An 18,797-nucleotide genomic window follows, 5' to 3' on the forward strand; every position below is an offset into this window, starting at 1 on the left:
TTTATTGGGTTTTTTAGAAATTTAAAGGCCCAATGGCATTCTTGTAAATAATGAACAATGGCATTTTTGTAATATCCCTTTCTTCTCCAAAAATAGGGCTGAAAATCGCAAAGCTGAAGAGAGGGAGCCGCCTGGGTGATTTCGGTGCAGCAGCAGCCGTCTGAAGAACGAGAAGCTGCCTGGGACGAAAATTGGAATTCGGAGCCGCCTGGGACGAAGATTGGAGTTCGGATTTCGTTCGACCGTGGGTGGTTCAGCTGGTATGCATCCGCGGGGTGCTCGGGTGGTTTCAGTCAGCAGTCGGTTCTAATTTCGTCCGACCGTGGGTGGTTCAGTTGGTGTGCATCCGCAGCGTGCTCGGGTGGTTTCAGTCAGCAGCCGATTCTCGCATATTTCAGCTGTTGGTTAGGTCGGGTGTCGCGGTCTGGTCTGAGAAGTTCGCCGTGGAGGCTGTTTCCGGTCAGAAGCGGATAGCACATTTATTTGGGCTGTTTTGCAGCGGGTTGTTCTCAGTGGTTAGAGGCAACGTTGTGTGCAGATCTCTCTCGGTATCAGTGAATACTGAAATTACAGATTGGTGAATTTGTTGATTATCTGTAATTTGTAAAATTCCTTTATTGCTCATTAATAAATTAATTCAAGCTGGTTCTCAAAGTGGATGTAGACCAAACTGGTCGAACCAGTATACATCTTGGTGTTGATTGTTTACGTCCTGTTTGGCCATTTAAGTTAGGTTCAGAAACTCTCACAAGTGGTATCAGAGTCATGCTCCTGAATTAACCATGCATGTTAGAATCCTCGGTACCGAACAAAGATGGAGCCATGCTCGGTAGAATCCTCGGTGCCGAACAAAGATGGAGCCTTAGAAGTAGTCATGGTGGGATCCGTGGTTGAACTCTATTGGATAGGCAGTATGCTCGGGTGAAAAAGGAGTTAGCTTAGATATGAGTTAGACGGATGGATGACTGTTTGAGAGGAGGCTCGGTGGTCCTTTGTTCGAGGGGAGGATTGTTGGGAATGCGTGGTCCTTTGTTCGAGGGGAGGATTGTTGGGAATGTGACCAAAGTCCCACATTGGTTAGATAAGAAGAGGATCATAGGTATATAAGTGAGAAGTTTATGCCCAAAGTGGACAATATCATACTATTGTGGAGATAATTTGAGGGTCGTTGTCCCTATCATCGATTTTGAAATCATTGCAATTAAATTCCAAAAAATATTATCCATGGTGTCCACCAACATGTGGTACAATATTTTCGTATCGTTGATAATATTTGTGAGAAACCGATCACCAAATATTTGTTAAATAAAGTAAATAACTTACTTAACAAATTCTCACAAAATAAAATCAATAAGATAATTGTAACAAAACAATTTTTCTAACATCTACCTACAGGACGTTACTACATGCATGTATAAACCTCATATCAACATAAAGCTTTTTGGCTTAGATAAAACAAAACAATCTCTTAAACCAAATGAAAATTAATCAATTATCATTAAAACATCTGGAAACTTTTGTTTCAAGTCCCTCTAAAGCGTCTGGCTAATCCACCGGTGTGTCCTTGCCTTTATCTAAAAAACATATCATAGGAAATGATGAGTATAAAATACTCAATAAGTGACCTACTACTAAGCCCACTAGGTGAACTTATTAACCTTCTCATGTATACATCTTAACATGGCAATCGTAGTGATCTCGAAGGAGCACATATCATTGTAGTCTTAGTGATCTCGAAGAAACGCATATCATGATAGTCTTAGTGATCTCAAAGAAACACATATCATGATAGTCTTAGTGATCTCAAAGAAACACATATCATGATAGTCTTAGTGATCTCGAAGAAACTCATATCATACAAGTCTTAGTGATCTCGAAGAAACTCATATCATACAAGTCTTAGTGATCCCAAAGGAACACATATCATGGTAGTCTTAGTGATCCCGAAGGAACACAAATTGTAAGCAATAATGGTGATCCCATAGGAACATTTAATCAGACATAAGTGGAAAACCCGAAGGTTCCGAAACATAAGATGTACACGGCTCGATAGAAAAGCTAACAATCTCCATCTTATCTAGCATGCTAGAATCAACCAATAGATCTCATATCAAAATCATAGTCATATTAACATAGTCATCATATTAGCATGCAAAAATGCAGACATACGATCTCGTGTCAATTCATAGCAACATAGCTCATAGATTACTAGAACAACCACACAGTGCTTACAATATTGAAGCATAGCAATTCATTCCATAACATTTATTAGCATGTGTTCACAGTATAAGCTCAATCTTAACATCAACAAATTCGTTGGAGTGATTAGCTCGAGGGCAAACCGATAATAAGACATTTACTTGGAATTTAGTCCAAAATAGCACTCGAATTTGGTAATGAAGTGAAGCCAATCTTCAACAAATCTTGAATTAAATCGTAAACACAAACCCATACTTAATTTTAAGTCTTAAAGCTTCAATTAATTCGTGAATTTATTTAGATGATTCCAATAATTTTTACCCAATACGCAGATCCTCAAATTGTCAAACTGTCTCAAGCTCTTCAAAATCAACACGTTTCTAAACCAAACACCACAATCTTATAAGTAAATCCCCAAATTACAACTCAAGTGACCAACAAAAGCCCAACCCTAAGAATGCTTACCAAAAATGCCCAAAAATCAATCCTAAATTCCGCTTGACAACAGCTTCAACAACCTCCAAATGCCGATTCTTGACTTGAAGGGTGTAAGCAAACCAAGTGTTGGGCAAAGACTTGAAAAGATGATTGTCAAGAAAACTCACACAAACCATCAGACAAACCAAAAGCTTACCCAAATATACAATTCCGGCGACGGTTGAGGGTTGGGCGAGCGTCAGAGAGATGAATGGACGGTTGTCAGACAGCCGCAACCGAATGGCGGACGGCGCGTGGACAGTAGCGGAATGGAAACTAACTGGACCGCGACTGGCGATTCACAACGCTCCACGTCGACGGCAGACACGACAGACGGACGGTGCTGGTTGACGACGATGGGCGGTGCACGAAGCTTTTCCGATTGAATCTACTGCAGGTGGCGAGAGAGAGAGAGAGAAATTCGTGAGAAGGAGAGGGAAAGGAAGAAGATGGTGGCTCAAACTCACCTGGGCTGCGTTCGATTAGGTTTTTGTTTTCTACCTCCAAACCCACATAAATATCATAACAACTCAATCTCATCCAAAATCAAATTTGAAGTTCCAAAATAGTAACTGCATTAATTATCTCATCTTCATTACTTCAATCTAGCCTCAAAATAAATCTGCAACACCCATATCTTCATATGAAAATCATAACAAAATTTCACCCAATAAATAGGAAACATATGGAGATTGAAAACATTTGTTGATCAAAATGAACTTTCCATACACACACACATTTTATTTAGAAACATCTGGTGGACTATAAAATGTGTATAAAAATAATGGACATTACTGAATTATTCTTAATTCTATTTTCATTTTATTGTTTTACTCTATATTCAAGTCTAGGGAACTTGGTAAATCTTAAAAAGAAAAAAAGAAAGAAAAAGAAGAGTATATTGCAAGCGTGTCTACATTTTTTCTCTTTTGCAAATATAGCAAACAAATTCAATCCAACCCAAATAAAATAGTAAAAGTCTAAAATGTCCTTTTATACCACCAAATCATGCAAGCATCCAGGAAGAAGGAAAATACGTGAGTTTTCCAAAGTATATTAGATATATTTCATTAATAAAGAACCAAGTATACTTATATACTTATATACACTTTTTTTTTTTTAATGAAGCTAGTTAAGCAATCGTCTTAATGATATACTATTAATACATAAATAACATACATAAAATTGTATTTTTAGTGAGTATTTTGATATGTCAATATTATATTTAAATTATTTTGAATGGGTGTCAATATACTAATAATAATCCAATGTTATATTATACTTGCATTTTGGATGAATATTAAACTATTCATACACTTCAATATTTATACTTCACTGATATATATATTTTATATTAGGTGTATCATTGATGCTTAATAGCATAATGATGTACTTGAACTTTTAACATGGTTTTTTTTTTTATTTAAGTATTTACATTTGATATATAATATATTGTTGATACATTTGAAATATTTACATGTTAAACTATTCATACACTTCAATATTTGAAATATCATTACATTATACATTTGATATATAATATATTAACATGTATTTACACATGTCTTTTTCTTTTTTTTGAAAAAAATAAAACACACAACTTTTACTTTAAATAAGTTACTAATTGAATGTTGATTGTTGTTAGATGTATATACTACTGATATACTTGGAATATGTTGTTAGATATACTATTGATACTCTCGTGTCTTACTTCAAGTATTTACTGATTGATTGATGTTTCATAGACTCACGTATTGTATATGATATATTGTTAATACACTTGGAATAACATGCTTTATAAGATTAAACACACATGCTTTGCTTTATTTCAAAATAAAATATTGAGTGGGTATTAATCGAGGTTAGATATACTACTGATACACTTTGAAGGTTGATTGTTATTAAATATACCGTTGATATATCAAATTTATAGTAAATAGAACGATTAAAACTTGATTTAAATATAAAATTGATATATTAATTATACATCTAATATACCATTAAATCTTTAACCAAAAAAAAATGAAAAATGAAAAAATAACTCAAACAGAAATAAAATACAATGTATGGTGAAGATGAAAATTTGGCTTGCAGATAAAGATGCAAAATGATGATCCTAAAAAGAGAAGAAAAATGGTGATAGAGAAAAGAAAGATGATTCAAAAATTGAAAATTACCAATACATGAGAGAAAATTAAATATTGATTTTAAAATTTTTTTAAAAAAAACGTGGAAGTAAATCCACGTTAAAAAAAATAAAATAAAATGAGAACTTCTTCCCTCTCTTAATCTCTCTCTCTGTTAGGAGTTTTCTTAATTTCATTAGCTGGGGAGAAATTTGGGGAGAGAATATGTGAAAAAAATAAGTAGTAGCCACCCGAAAAAATTAGAAAGAAGGTGCTGAAAAAAGGGTAAAAAATTAAATATAGAATTTGATTATTTAATATATTTGCAAAATCAAAAAGTTCAAAGTCATGCTTGCAATTTTCCTAATTTATTTTGCCACTCACTGCAATTTTCTTAAAAAGAATTGCACGAACCAGATGCATTACAGAAACATCAAATTAGATGCACAGAGGTACGAAGGATTATGAAATAAAATTAGATGCGTTAAATTCCACATACATCGATCTTTAGAATGTTATATGAATGGTATCACAAAATATGAGAAAATACAGAATCTTATATATAGGAGAGACTCTAAGCTCAACGACTTAGACAATTTTACTCATTTCAATGCTTGAGTTTCATGAGTAATTATTTCCTAGAATATAACGTATTATCTTTCTCATGGAAGCAGCACACAAGATCTAACGAACTATACTTTGTGAAAATAATTTTAAAGACTTTATAAAAAGGGAGGAAGTTTCATGTTGAAAAATAATGCTTATGACAAAGTGTTGAAAACCAATTTGAAGAACAGACATATTTATTGTGATACCCTCACCTTTTCAGGATTTCTTAAGAAGTAGAAAGTAGCTTAAAGTAAAAGCTTGAAGGCAAAAGTTTTGCTAAGCTATGCTTTAGAAGAAGGAAATTTTCTAAGTAGAGTAGGTCAAGAGCCCAAGATTTGGCTAAATATAGGATTATGCATTGATATGGGAGCCATAGGCGTTGGTCATGTCTTTAGAGGTTAGACAAATCCATTTAATGACTAAGTATTGGCCGTGAAAATGGTGGTCGAGTGGAAGCAGCCTAGGCAATGTCATGTGTAGGCTTAGATAGCAAGGTTGGATGCATACACCATGCCTTGTGATGCGCGGCCAAGCTGGGACACCAAGTGTTGAGGTGTGGTGCTCGACAAGGCAAAGATCGAGCATCGAGTAAACACCATGCGTGATCGAGGAGGCGCTAGTCGAAGGGCATGCAGCTAGGGTGAACATTCGGTTGCGTGCAAGGATGGGCGCAAGACGCTAAATGCGAGGGAACTGGGCATGCGTTGAGACGTATGGCTGGTGGGCTATTCGATGCCAAGACCATGCGATGAGGCAGGTAAGCTATGCAATGAGACTGGAAGTTATGCGATGAGGTTAAGAGCTATGTGATGAGGCTGCAAGTTATGCGATGAGGCTAGGAGCTATGGGATGGGGCTAGGTTGATGTGCGCGACAAGTGACTTGTGCAAGCTCTGACACATGAGCTAGGTAAGGTGAGCATTGGGCGCAAGGGCATGTGTTGAGTCTATGCGATGCCTAGAAGCAAAAGCCACGAGTTAGAATGTTACTAGATTAGTTTGTAGCTTAGCCAGGACTAATATTGTAAAATTTATCGAACATGTATGAACGGATTTTCAAAAGAGTTATGCTTTGAGTTGTTTTCTTAAACACCGCTGCAAGTTTTGTTAAGTGAGCTAGAGGAGTGGGGCAGTAGATATCATGAAAGGGTGGTGTCTATCGTCCTTGGGACTCCTTTCAGGTTCTAAAGGTGAGCTCGAGAGGGGGTCTAACATTTATAGACCAATCTATGGTCATTCAAATAGTTGTATCTCTTCTTCAATTTAGTTATTTATGAAAAGACATATTTATTCATGAAACGATGCAACTATACACGAAAGGTCATATACCATTTATTCCAACAAATCCAACACATCACTAAAACATCTTAATAATTTTCATTTCGTTTTGGCCATAATGAATTGAACACATGACCTCTTAGCCCTTGATCAAGGTCATATCCTCATATTTATCACTTGGCAAATCAATGATGGTTAAATAAGATATAGTGATTCAATGCTAATAAGATGGGTGAAAATTGAGATCAAATGGTAAATGAGGAGAATGATGAACTAGATTATCAAGTTGAATTCCGTGACTTGAAACTAGATTCAAGTTAAAAGGATGAAGGCTTTCAGACTGAAAGGGATGAATGTCAAGATTGAAGGGAATGGAAGTAGAGGAATGATACGGATTTAATCTGAAAAATCGATCAACCCAATTCAATCTCTATGGTTTCGATTGGGTTATCAACTCATTTGGGTTGGATTAGTTCAAATAAATGAAAATTTTATGGGATGGGTTGGTTCATGGCACCAAATATAACTAAACCAACCTGAACCATCACAAACTTATTGTTAACATTAAAAAAAAATTATGTTACTTATAATACAATTATTTAATATATATTGATTTTAGTTTTATTTAGTTTCATTATTTTTTGAATAATTTATTCTCTAACAACTCCTAAAAATAGTTTTTTAACACTTTGAAAAGAAAATTTTCATTATATAAAATGAAATTGAGTTGTTAATCTTAATTCAATATATGAAAATAATAACATCAGATTTTTAAGTATTTACGTTTTTACTTTTTTTAGGATAAAAACTTTAATAAATGACAGAGTAACCCGAACCAACCTAACCAAATATTTCATAGTTGGTTGGGTTGGGTTATTTTTTAATAAGGGAAATTTGGATTAAAAAAATTACCATCGAAATAATTGGATTAGATCTAAAAACTCTTTCAACCCAACCCAACCTATGAATACCTCTATCGAAAAATATATGGTAGAGCTGTTTGATAAAAGGAAAAAATGGCTGGAGCAGATACATGTAGGAGTACAGGCCACAATGCAATGAGAAAAAAAAGTGGCCAAATTAATTGATGGAAAGACTCACCACTTCATCTTTCACCCTAACAACTCACAAAGTTACGAGGCAAAGAGACAAAGCTTAAAACAATGGAGCCAAACACATAAGCTCAAACTGATTGATCAAAACTCACAAGAAAGATTAGGCTCTCCCTATTCCAAAAATATGCACACCCAAAACAAAAACAAAATCAATGAATACGATGTATTATTATTTATTTGAGTGTCAACAAAAATTAGATCTTCAAGAAGAGGTCGAGTAGGTTGATATTCCGTTTGAATGATACTATTTGTTTAGACCACGTTCCGTAACTATTTGACTTTTGGTTTTTAGTTTTAAAAAATTAAGTCTAAAGACACTTCCATCACATCGAAATTTATACTATCTAAATAGAGCTATGGGGTGGGAAAGTAACATTTGAATTCTTCTTTTGCCCCATTTAGTGATTGATTATAGGATTATATAATGTAATCTTACAATAAAATCGATTAAAAATATATATAAAAGAAGCTATGCGAGAAACATATGAATTCCTTACCTTTTGCTCTTTTAGTTATAGGCTTATAGAGTTATATAATGTAATCTCACATTAAAATCATTAAAAAAAAAAAGTTTATAGTTCACGTTAATTAAATTTATCTCTAATATTTGATTCCAAAATTAGCATTGAAAAAATTGTATCATTCACAAAACAATAATATCATATTCCAATATATATATATACATATATCACTCACATGGATTTTATTGATTTAAAATTTGGTTATATCTAATATTTGATTTAAGATCCAAAATTTATCATTAAAAAAAAAAAAATTACCCGTAAATTAAATTGATTTAAAATTTGGTTATCTCTAATATATTATTCTAATATTTGACATAAGATCCAAAATTTATACTATATTTTATAATTCAGGTATAAATTATATCCTTCACATTTAATGATAATGTTTTAAACAAAAAAAAAAAAAAAATCTCATATTATTATCACGTTAATATAATTTAATTAAAAATCAAAACAAATTTATAATTTGAAATCTAAATTTTTTTCTCTAAATAGCTATTTTATAATTCAGATATAAATTATATCCTCTCTCTTTTAGGTCTAGAAGAAGATATCACCTCTTTCGTTTTTTGTTTAATCCTCAACATATTGATTGAATTTAATGTTATTGTTTATATGTTTTTATAGTTTTTTTAATACACGTAGATTCACCTGACAAGGGTTTTGAAATTCAAGAAATTTCTCAAGGTTCAAGTAATTTAGAGGTCGGAAATGATGGAGAAGTGAGTGATTGACTGTTTTCAATGCTTTTGTAGTTGTTTTTCTATTTTTTTTTTTTTTAATTTTTGTAAGAAGATTAAATTTTTAGGGTTTCTATTTTCATAAAAAATAATATTTTTGTTTAAATTAAAATTAGAGAAATCAAATCATCTTTTTTTTAACCAAGAACGAATTACTACGAAATTCTATATAAAAATAGAAAATTAATATTTTAGTTTATTTCAAAGTTTAAAATTAGAAGGATATTCACAATAACTTAAAAAAAAATTAATACAGATAAGATTATCTCGAAATAAACAATAATAATACTTAAAGTATAAAGTGAAGAGGATAATCAAATTATCTAATCCAAAATATAAAATGTAGAAAAAATAGTTTGGTTTAAATTTGAAAGTTTAGAATTAAGAGGCTAATTAATCATCTAATAAAAACAAAAATTTGAAAACAAGGGATTCAATGAAAACAAAAACAATGGATTCAATAAAAACAGAGTTATTTCATGTTTTCAAATATGTGTTTGGATTGAATTCTAATTTAAACAATTTATTTAAATTGAGTTTGATACTGCATAAAACTAATTGTACTCACCCACTAATATTTTGTTGACAATAAACTATTATTAATTTATTTTTAAATATAATTTATGTTTAAAAATTAATTAATCTGTAATATTATATAATATACGATACATCATATAATCCCTATTATATTTTTTTTAAAAAAAATGAATTGACTTTATAACACGACATATTGTATTTCTAAATATTTTTATCTAATATTTAATACAATTCTATATTTTAAAATTTTAAAAATCAAAATCTGTATACAATGAAACATGAAATATTGTTCACAAAATTTGAATCATAAAATCTGAAAACAATTTTCACAAACAGAATTTGAGTTGTCTGTCAACTTGAACTAACATGATGTTGTGGCCAATTACCTTTTTTTTAATAAAGAAACATTTCATTGAATGAATGAAATAAGGAAAATTTGGTGGCTACCTACTTAGGATTTAATATCCACTGATTTCCTTGACATTCAAATATTGTAGGATCAAGAGGGTTGTTCCGTGAGATTAGTCGGGATACGCGAAAGCTAGCTCGGACAGTGACGACTCACAAATACCAAAACCAAAACAAAGGAAAGCTAATGCACACCTATACGTAATTACAAACATGAGTATGAACCAAATCCAAAAATCTATCGAAAGAAGAGGATGTGACTCTGAAGAGTCAACCATTACGTTCACCTCAACATAAAATATTATGTTGGAAGAAGTTATATGCAAGAGTGGTTCTTGAACATAAGACACCATAACATGCATTACAAACTAATCATGCTACTTTACCAACACTGCCCTCAGTCCGATGTTCTTCAATATTGAACAAATCTTCAAAGCATTCAAATCAAGATTTTAATGGACAATGAAGGAGAGCAAATTTTCCATTGTATTTTGATAATTTTATTGATCGGTAAACTGTGCTTTATATACAACTCAAGGCCGTAAACTTGGTTTACAAAATATATGATACGTTAAGAAAATAATTTATACATGTAAGTTAAGAAAATACAATTAAAAACAATTATTGCTGTGCCACAGATTTGGTAAAATTGAAGATTTAGATGGACTCATAAACTTGCTGTTTACAATTTCTCCTTGTTTGTATTTTTGGAAACTGAGTCAATTGTCACCTTAACATCCCCTCAAATGAATCGGGAATTCAACGAGTCCCAGTATGGACTAAGGTACTAAATTGATGATGAGTAAGGGATTTCGTGAGATAATCAGCCAAATTATGTGAGAGGGGAACACAACAAATGTCTAGATTCCCCTGAAGAACCTGATCATCAATGAACCAATGAACTGTATATCAATCACAATATATTTTGTGTGAGCGTGGAAAAGGGGATTTGTAACTATTGGGCTGATGACTCTTCACAAGTCCTAAATATTCAAGATCAACGTTGGAGAGATGAAGAAATGACTCAGAACTATTATGCCAAATCCTCGATACTCGGAACCCGATGCTTGACTACTTGCTACTCGATCCTCGATCGAATTCCCTTCTTCGTACGACTAGTCTCTGTTAAATCCTCAATGCAATTCGATGACAACAGAACTAGTACTCGATCGTACTCGACGGTTCTTCAACGATACTCGGTGCGACTCGGAGGTGAAAACGATGTACTCGGAGCTACTTGATAGCGAAGAACCGATGCACGATTGACTCGATAATCTGATTACTTGATACGATTTGAAATGTGAATTACTCGATTGAACAAGAAAGATAAGGGAAGAAGTAATAGACACAGTATTTACGTGGTTTGGCAAGGTTGCCTACGTCCACGGAAAGATCTGAAATTTTTGTACTTAATGAAGATTGTTTACAGATTTTGATGTTTGCAGAAAACTAAGAAAATAATGATAACTCTGTTAATATGAATTTAAAATCAGTAGTATTTATAAGAGTATACGAGCTGACCGTTACAAGTGTTAGTTATAAACAAACAGAAATATGAGGTATTTGAGTTAAAGTTTCTTCAATAACTAATGCACATACACTCATATTATCACACCACAACACTAGAGTAGAGGCTGAAAGAACACCAATTTCCCGAAGAAGCTGTTTCAACCAAAAAATTTCACCAGTTGCATGAGCTATGCTCGATATTTAGATTCAAATCGAGCCACTACAAATTTCTTTTTAAAGAACCAAGAAACTAATATGGACCCAAAATACTCCCAGTAAGTAGTCATCGGGCGTCGGCCATTAACATTAGAGGCTCAATCGGCATCGGAGAAGGCAATGAGACTCAACTTATTACATGGAGAGATGTGTAAACCCACTTCATCAGGACTCTCATCATCACTACTAAGTAATATAAATGGATCATCTTCAGCAATTGCAGCTTGATCTTCAAGCCTTCATCACCTTGATCTTGTTCTAGGACATATTGATCTTCAATGAGAGGAGGAAGTTCATCCTCATTAGAGCTAGAGATTTTGTTTAGATCGAAAGGAATGAGGAGGTGGAAGATGAAGTGCATTTTCATAATGAAAATCATCATCTAGATTTGGAATTTGGTTCAGATTTGTATAAATCAAATTGAGCTATAATAGCTGGTTCTAAGCTCTTTGATTTTCTATTTTCAGCACAAAATGATAAATATTAAAAGAAAATACCAATATATAACCATAAAATTTAATGAACTAATATATTTAACCTTAAAATTTAATTTACTAAAGTTATAACATTATCTAAATAATTATAAAATTTTGGTCAACATAATGTACGTATGTGTATATGTCCAACCTACATACGTATCCTATGACCAAAATATTTGTACGTATAATCTATACATACACACGTATGTATGGCCAAACTTTTAAAATATAAAGTTTTAAAAATTTCTTCAAAATTCTGACGTTATAAATATAACTAAGATTTTGAAAACATAGATAACAAACCATTCCGGAAGAAATACATTCTAAATATCAAAATGAAATTGAAACTACTGCGATTTACCCTTCTGAATCTCCGATTATTGTCCCTCTCTCAATCACGTTCAATTTGATTTAAACAAAACTCCTCTTAAAGTCATTTCATAATAAATTCATTATGAATCTCTGAAATTGAAATTACGATTATTGTTCCTCCTCTCGATCATGTTCAACTTGATATAAACAACACCTCCTCTTGAAGTCATTCCAGAATAAATTCATTCTGAATCTCTGAACAAAATTGAAAGTACTAAAATTTCAGCTACTGAAGGTTCGATTATTGTCATTTCTCTAAATCTGATTCAATTTGATTTAAACAGAGACTCCTCTGAAAGTCACTGCATTCTGAATCTCTGGATGAAATTAAAACTATTGTGATTTCTGCTGTCGATTATTATTTCTCTTCTCAATCTAGTTCAATTTGATTTAAACAATACTTCCCCTTAAGTCATTCCAAAAAAAATCATTATGATTCTCCATATGAAATTAAAATCACGACGGTTTCGGTTGCTGAAGGTCTAATTTATTATTCCTCCTCAATCTTCTACAACTTGATTTAAACAAAAATTGTTCTAAAGTTTTTCGAGAAGAAATTCATTCTGAATCTCCAAATGAAATTTAAAGTATTGTGATTCCAGCTGCTGCAGATCCAATTATTGTTCCTTCTCTCTCAATTTGATTTAAACGAAACTTCAAACTTCTCCTGAAGCCATTCTAGAAGAAATGCATTTTGAATCTTGAAATCAAATTGAAATTATTACGTTTCTAGCTGCTGAAGCTCTGATCATTGTTCCTTCTCTCAATCCCATTCAATTTGATTTAAATAAAACTCCTCTTGAAATCATTCCAGAAGAGATTCAAATTGAAACTACTATTGAAGGTTGGATTATTATTCCTCCTCCCAATCCTATTCAATTCAATTTAAACAAAAGTCCTCCTGAAGTCACTGTCATTGAAGATTCTCTTGGTTTTGATTTAAACAAATCTCCTCCTAAAGTCCTAAGGTCGGATGAAATTGAAACTTATGTGGTTGCGGCCCGGTGAACATCCAATTAATGAATCTTCTAGTTTTGAGGATCAACCTCCTCCTCTCCTTGAAGATCCTGTGCCTTTTGATTTAAGGAAATCTCCTGCTGAAGTTGTTGAATGGTCAGATGAAATTATCAAATTCTCAACATCTTCATGCATTGACAACTCGTGGAGGAATCTGAGAGCTGACAATCGGAGAACATTCTATTCCAAATTCCATTCCTTTCTAGGAGGCTCACTAGAGAAGGATTCTGAGAAGGGCTTTCATCACTCCATCCATTACATATAGTCAGCGGTCATTTCCACTATCATATCGTATCAAGAGATTGATATTGATCGTGAATCCATTTCATTCTTTGTGTATTAACGATTTGTAGAATTTTCTTGATCGATCTCTTGAACAACTTGTATTCGAAAGATTCTCTTATCTTAATACATTATCATGTTCATCTTTACTTTATTCCATGTTCATGCATTCATCATCTCTTCTCTCATGAATCACTAAATCTTTAGAGTAGGGGGAAGGTCACTTTTATGATTTAAATCGCATCTTAATATATCACCACGTTCGTTTAACATATGTCAAAAGATACTTGCCGCGAGAGCAGAGTTGAGTCATACAATCAGCTCCTCGAGAGAGAAAAGTTGAGAACCTGTTAAGCGAAGCAAGAAGTATTTCTAGAGATAGAAACAACATTGTGTTCTACAGCATTCCCATTAACAACTCATAGAAATATGACTATTGAGACAACCATCGAAAGGTGTGCACCAATCGGGAATAAGAACCGTGGTAGTATCTAAAATGAGATTTATTGATTCTTTAGTGCCTTCCCTCTATCCCTTCCTTCTCCATATAGACTCTTATTTAGTCTGTGGCTTTACTCACTCATCTCAACCTCACGATTGTTAAGCACTCAGATATTTAGAAATTTATTATTTGTATGTATTTTATTTTCATTGCAACAAACAACGCATATTTACACATTTGCATGATTCACTTTACTTCAACAACATCACATCAAATCCCTGTGTTCGACCTTAGATCATTTTGAGAAACTTGCGATCTCGTGATACTTGGCGAAAGAGCGAGAAAACTTGTGACGGGAACGATTGATTATCGCATATTCACTTGACGCATAACGCATATTCTTCAAACCATCGCATGATCATCGCATGACAATTAACGCATATCAGCAGAACAACTTATCCTCAACATTTTTTCTTTATACTTATGTGTTGTCTTATGATGTGATGCCATCATGTGTAGATTTACAACACGTATTCAAAATTTTCTTCAAATCAGAGTGAATTTAGTTTACAAATTGGTATCCGTGCTTGAAAAGCTAAACAACAATGGCAGTGGAGAAATATGAAATAAACAAAACTCCTTCTGAAGTCATTTCAGAAGAAATTTAATCTGAATCTCTGGATGAAATTGAAACTAGTGCAATTCCTACCGTTGAAGATCTTATTATTGTTCCTCCTCTCAATCCTGTTCAACTTGATTTAAACAAACCTCCTTCTAAAGTCATTCCAGAAGAAATTCATTCCAAATGTCCGCATGAAATTGAAACTACTCAGATTTCGGCTGCTAAAGGTCCAATTATTGTTTTCCTCTCAATCTTGTTCAATTTATTTTAAACAAAGCTCATCTTAAAGTTTTGTTGCTATCAGTGATAGCTATCAATTCGAAAAATGTGCTTTTAGTTCCTATCAATGATAGTTGTTGTCAGTGATGTATTAGTTATAGTTTTCAATTTAAGAAATGAGTTATTAGTTGCTATCACTTATATATTTCTATGATAGCCAAATAGTGGCTATTGCTGATATTTTTCTATCAATGGTAATGTTTTGATGCTTTTTGTTGTTTTGAATTTAATATCATGTTATACTTGTATGTAAATAATCAGAGTCTTTTGATTAATTTGTTGATATATATAGTGTGTTTGTATATCGTTATCGATGCATATAAGTATAGAATGATATCCTTTTACATTGATAGTCATAAAGTATATCATTGATAGCTACTATCAGTTATATCTTTATATTGCTATAATATAAGGGATATCACTGATAGTATTTATGTATTATGTAATGTAGTATTTGAGATGAAATGACTCTTCGAGATTGTTTGATTATGCCTAAAAGTTTTCATTGATACCATGATATCATAGTACCACTGATAGCATGCTATCCATGATAACATATTATCAATGATAGTATTGATAGACTTCATCTTTTAAAGTCCTATAAAAAGGGGAAAAAACTATTGGCTTATCATTTCTCATTTTTTTGAGAAATAAACTTGTTTAATAACTATTATTGTTTCTTATTTCAAACTTTTAATAAATGTTTTTAAAAATGGTGCAAACTTGAGGATTAAAAAAAGTAGTTTCTTTCAAATCCGTTTTCATTTGCTATTTATATTTAACGTTTCATTATAGTAATCAAACTTGATGTTTGGCTTGTTGGTATTAGGTTACTTATGACTTAAATATTTTCAAGTCTTGGGATATAAAAAAAAAATGAAAGAAATTGGAGAAAATGAAAGGAAAAAAAAAGAAAAAAAAAAGGGAAGAAGAAGGCATGCACAAGGGATGACAAAATTGGAAATTTAAAAAAAATCAAAAATTGATTCATCAATTATTCAATATTTATAATATTTTGAAGATTTACTATATTTTTAGATTTTTTTTGTCATATTGTTCCATCTATTACAAATATCCTTTTACAAAAAGTATTCAAAATTTTCTAATTTTACAAATATGTGTAATCTGTTTCAAAAGATCTTTCATAGCACAATTACATACATAGCCTTCATTCAATTTGATTGTTATGTTAAAAAATAAATTAATTAAAAAAAAATCGGCACTAACCAAAATCCATTCATCCCCAAATTACAGAAAATGCACAAAATCCAGAAAATGCAAAACATTGTGCATAAAAGATAGAAAATAACAAACATTTAAGAACATTTAAAGAATTTTCATGCTGCTGAAAGTTGGATCAATTTGATTTAGATTTAAACAAACATTTTGAAAATTAGTTTGTCAATCTTGTTTCTTATAAATAGTTGGTAAAGCTTGATATGAATTCTAAACATAAATCTTGAAACTAAAACAAAATTCATATACACATTCTTCTCGATTTTTCAAGCAATACCAATAAGATGAAATTATCAGATTCTTCATTTTCATGCATAGATTTTCTTATTTTGTGTTTTTAGGTCTGCGGATGCCGAGCTCGTGAAAATTGTTACAAAAACATTTGTGAATGGAAAATTACTCTCTTGAATTTCTAATGAAGGGCTCACTTGGGAAGTTAAGACTTTCTATGAACTCATTTTCCTTTATTCTTGTTCATTATAAAGACAACTTTCAATTCTCTTTTTCTATGTGCCATAATTTTTTATAATTAAATTTTTACTCGATAATATTGTTTTTTAGTGGCTGACTTCAAAGATCATTTATTTGTGGACTTCATATGTTTTTTTGTTTGGGGTATCGAGTTATTTGGTCTGAGCTTCATATGTTTTTTTAATTCCAAATAATCTGTTTTTATGATTACTACTTTTGTTATGAAATTTTTTTATTCGATAATTCTATCAATCTTTGTTTGAATAAAATATAGATTACAATTTTTTTATTTTAATTTTTAAAGCTTTTCTTTATTTCTTTCTTGGGTTAAGTTCAAGAATAATGTGATTTTTAATAGTAATGATAAAAATGGGGTACATAGGGGAAAAAAATTCAAAAATAGGGTTAAAGGGAAAAGTATTAATAAAAATATAGTAGTTTTGTATGGGAAAAATTGTGTACCCACATCATAGACCCTAGATGGCTGCCATGTGGTGGACTTGTTAATGGACCAAACTCTTAGACTCCATCCACAATTTTTTTTTTAAAAAAAAAAATTTTAACTAACAATTTTCTTCCTTATTTTATTCTTGGTCTTTTATATCAAACTCATTTACTAGATTTAGTACTCATGATAAAATGTAATTTTATTGGTTCACTAATTTCAAGATAAAAGTTCACATGAAGCTAAAAGTTGTTTGAATTATAAGTCACTCAATTTTTCACATGGTGGTTGTTAGGTCTCGTAAAAGACTATCTTTTCCATGATAAAACCTTAAATTCTATCATTGTTTGTTTAAAATGTCTATTTTTGTAGGTAAATTCCAATCCCGACTCAACAAAGTTATTTTGGAAGATTTGGAGCTAATTCAAGCCAATTGACACCAAAAGATCACTTAACAAGAAGATCCATGATGAACTACCACTTTGTCCCTCAAGAGGAACAGTTCAACACACTTCAGCAATGTTTGCAGCGTCGTAACGCTCCTTACAAAACTGAGTCTGACGCTAGCTCGACGCTTGAAGACAAAATGCATCTATTTGCTGCAAAACAGGGCAATATCGCAATGCTTGACCCAGGGTCGCAACGCTCCGAATAGCCCGCATGCGCATGCCTTGCACAACCAAGAGTTAGCGTAGGGTTGCAATGCTAGCCTAACGCTTCTTGGCTTTTCTACGATTTACTGTTGAAAAGCTAGCTTTGGCGTCAAGACGCTATGCCTGCTGATATAAATTTCGTTGTTTCATTTTCAGCAAGGGAGGAAAGAAAAACTAACTTTTAGGGAGAGACTTCGGATTTACAAAGCTATTCTTGTAAATTTTGGAGAGATTCAATCAATTTGTATTCAATCCTTGTACCAATTATGGAACTATCAATGGATTTCTTGAAGAATTTCATCATCTATGAGTAGGTAATCTTTTTCCTTGGGGAATTATGTAAATTGGCACTTTCTTGAGACTTTTCCTTGAAATTTCTTTCATGTAATTACTTTCTTTTGAATATTCTTGCTGAGATTTAAAATAAAATTGATGAAGAATGAATTGACAACTCAAGATTAATTAATTTTTGTATGCAAAAGTTACATAGTTCTGTAACAAATTTGTAATTAGGGTTGCGTCTTAATAGAAAATGTGGTCTTCTTTTCCTTTTTTTTAAGGAACCTATTGAGGGATTAATTGTGAAATGTCCTTAGGAAGCAATTAAACAAATTAGCTAATTAGGACATTAGGAATTTATTCTTAATAAACTATTGAATAATATAATTACACAACTATTTGTTAAGTCTGTTAGAATTATTTAATTTACATAAAATCCCCAAGATTTCATTTTTAATTGAATCTTATCTCATAATCTCTCTTA

Source organism: Benincasa hispida, chromosome 9, assembly GCF_027475165.1.
Source record: "Benincasa hispida cultivar pf3 chromosome 9, pf3_genome.v1.1, whole genome shotgun sequence".
Classification (NCBI taxonomy): Eukaryota; Viridiplantae; Streptophyta; class Magnoliopsida; order Cucurbitales; family Cucurbitaceae; genus Benincasa; species Benincasa hispida.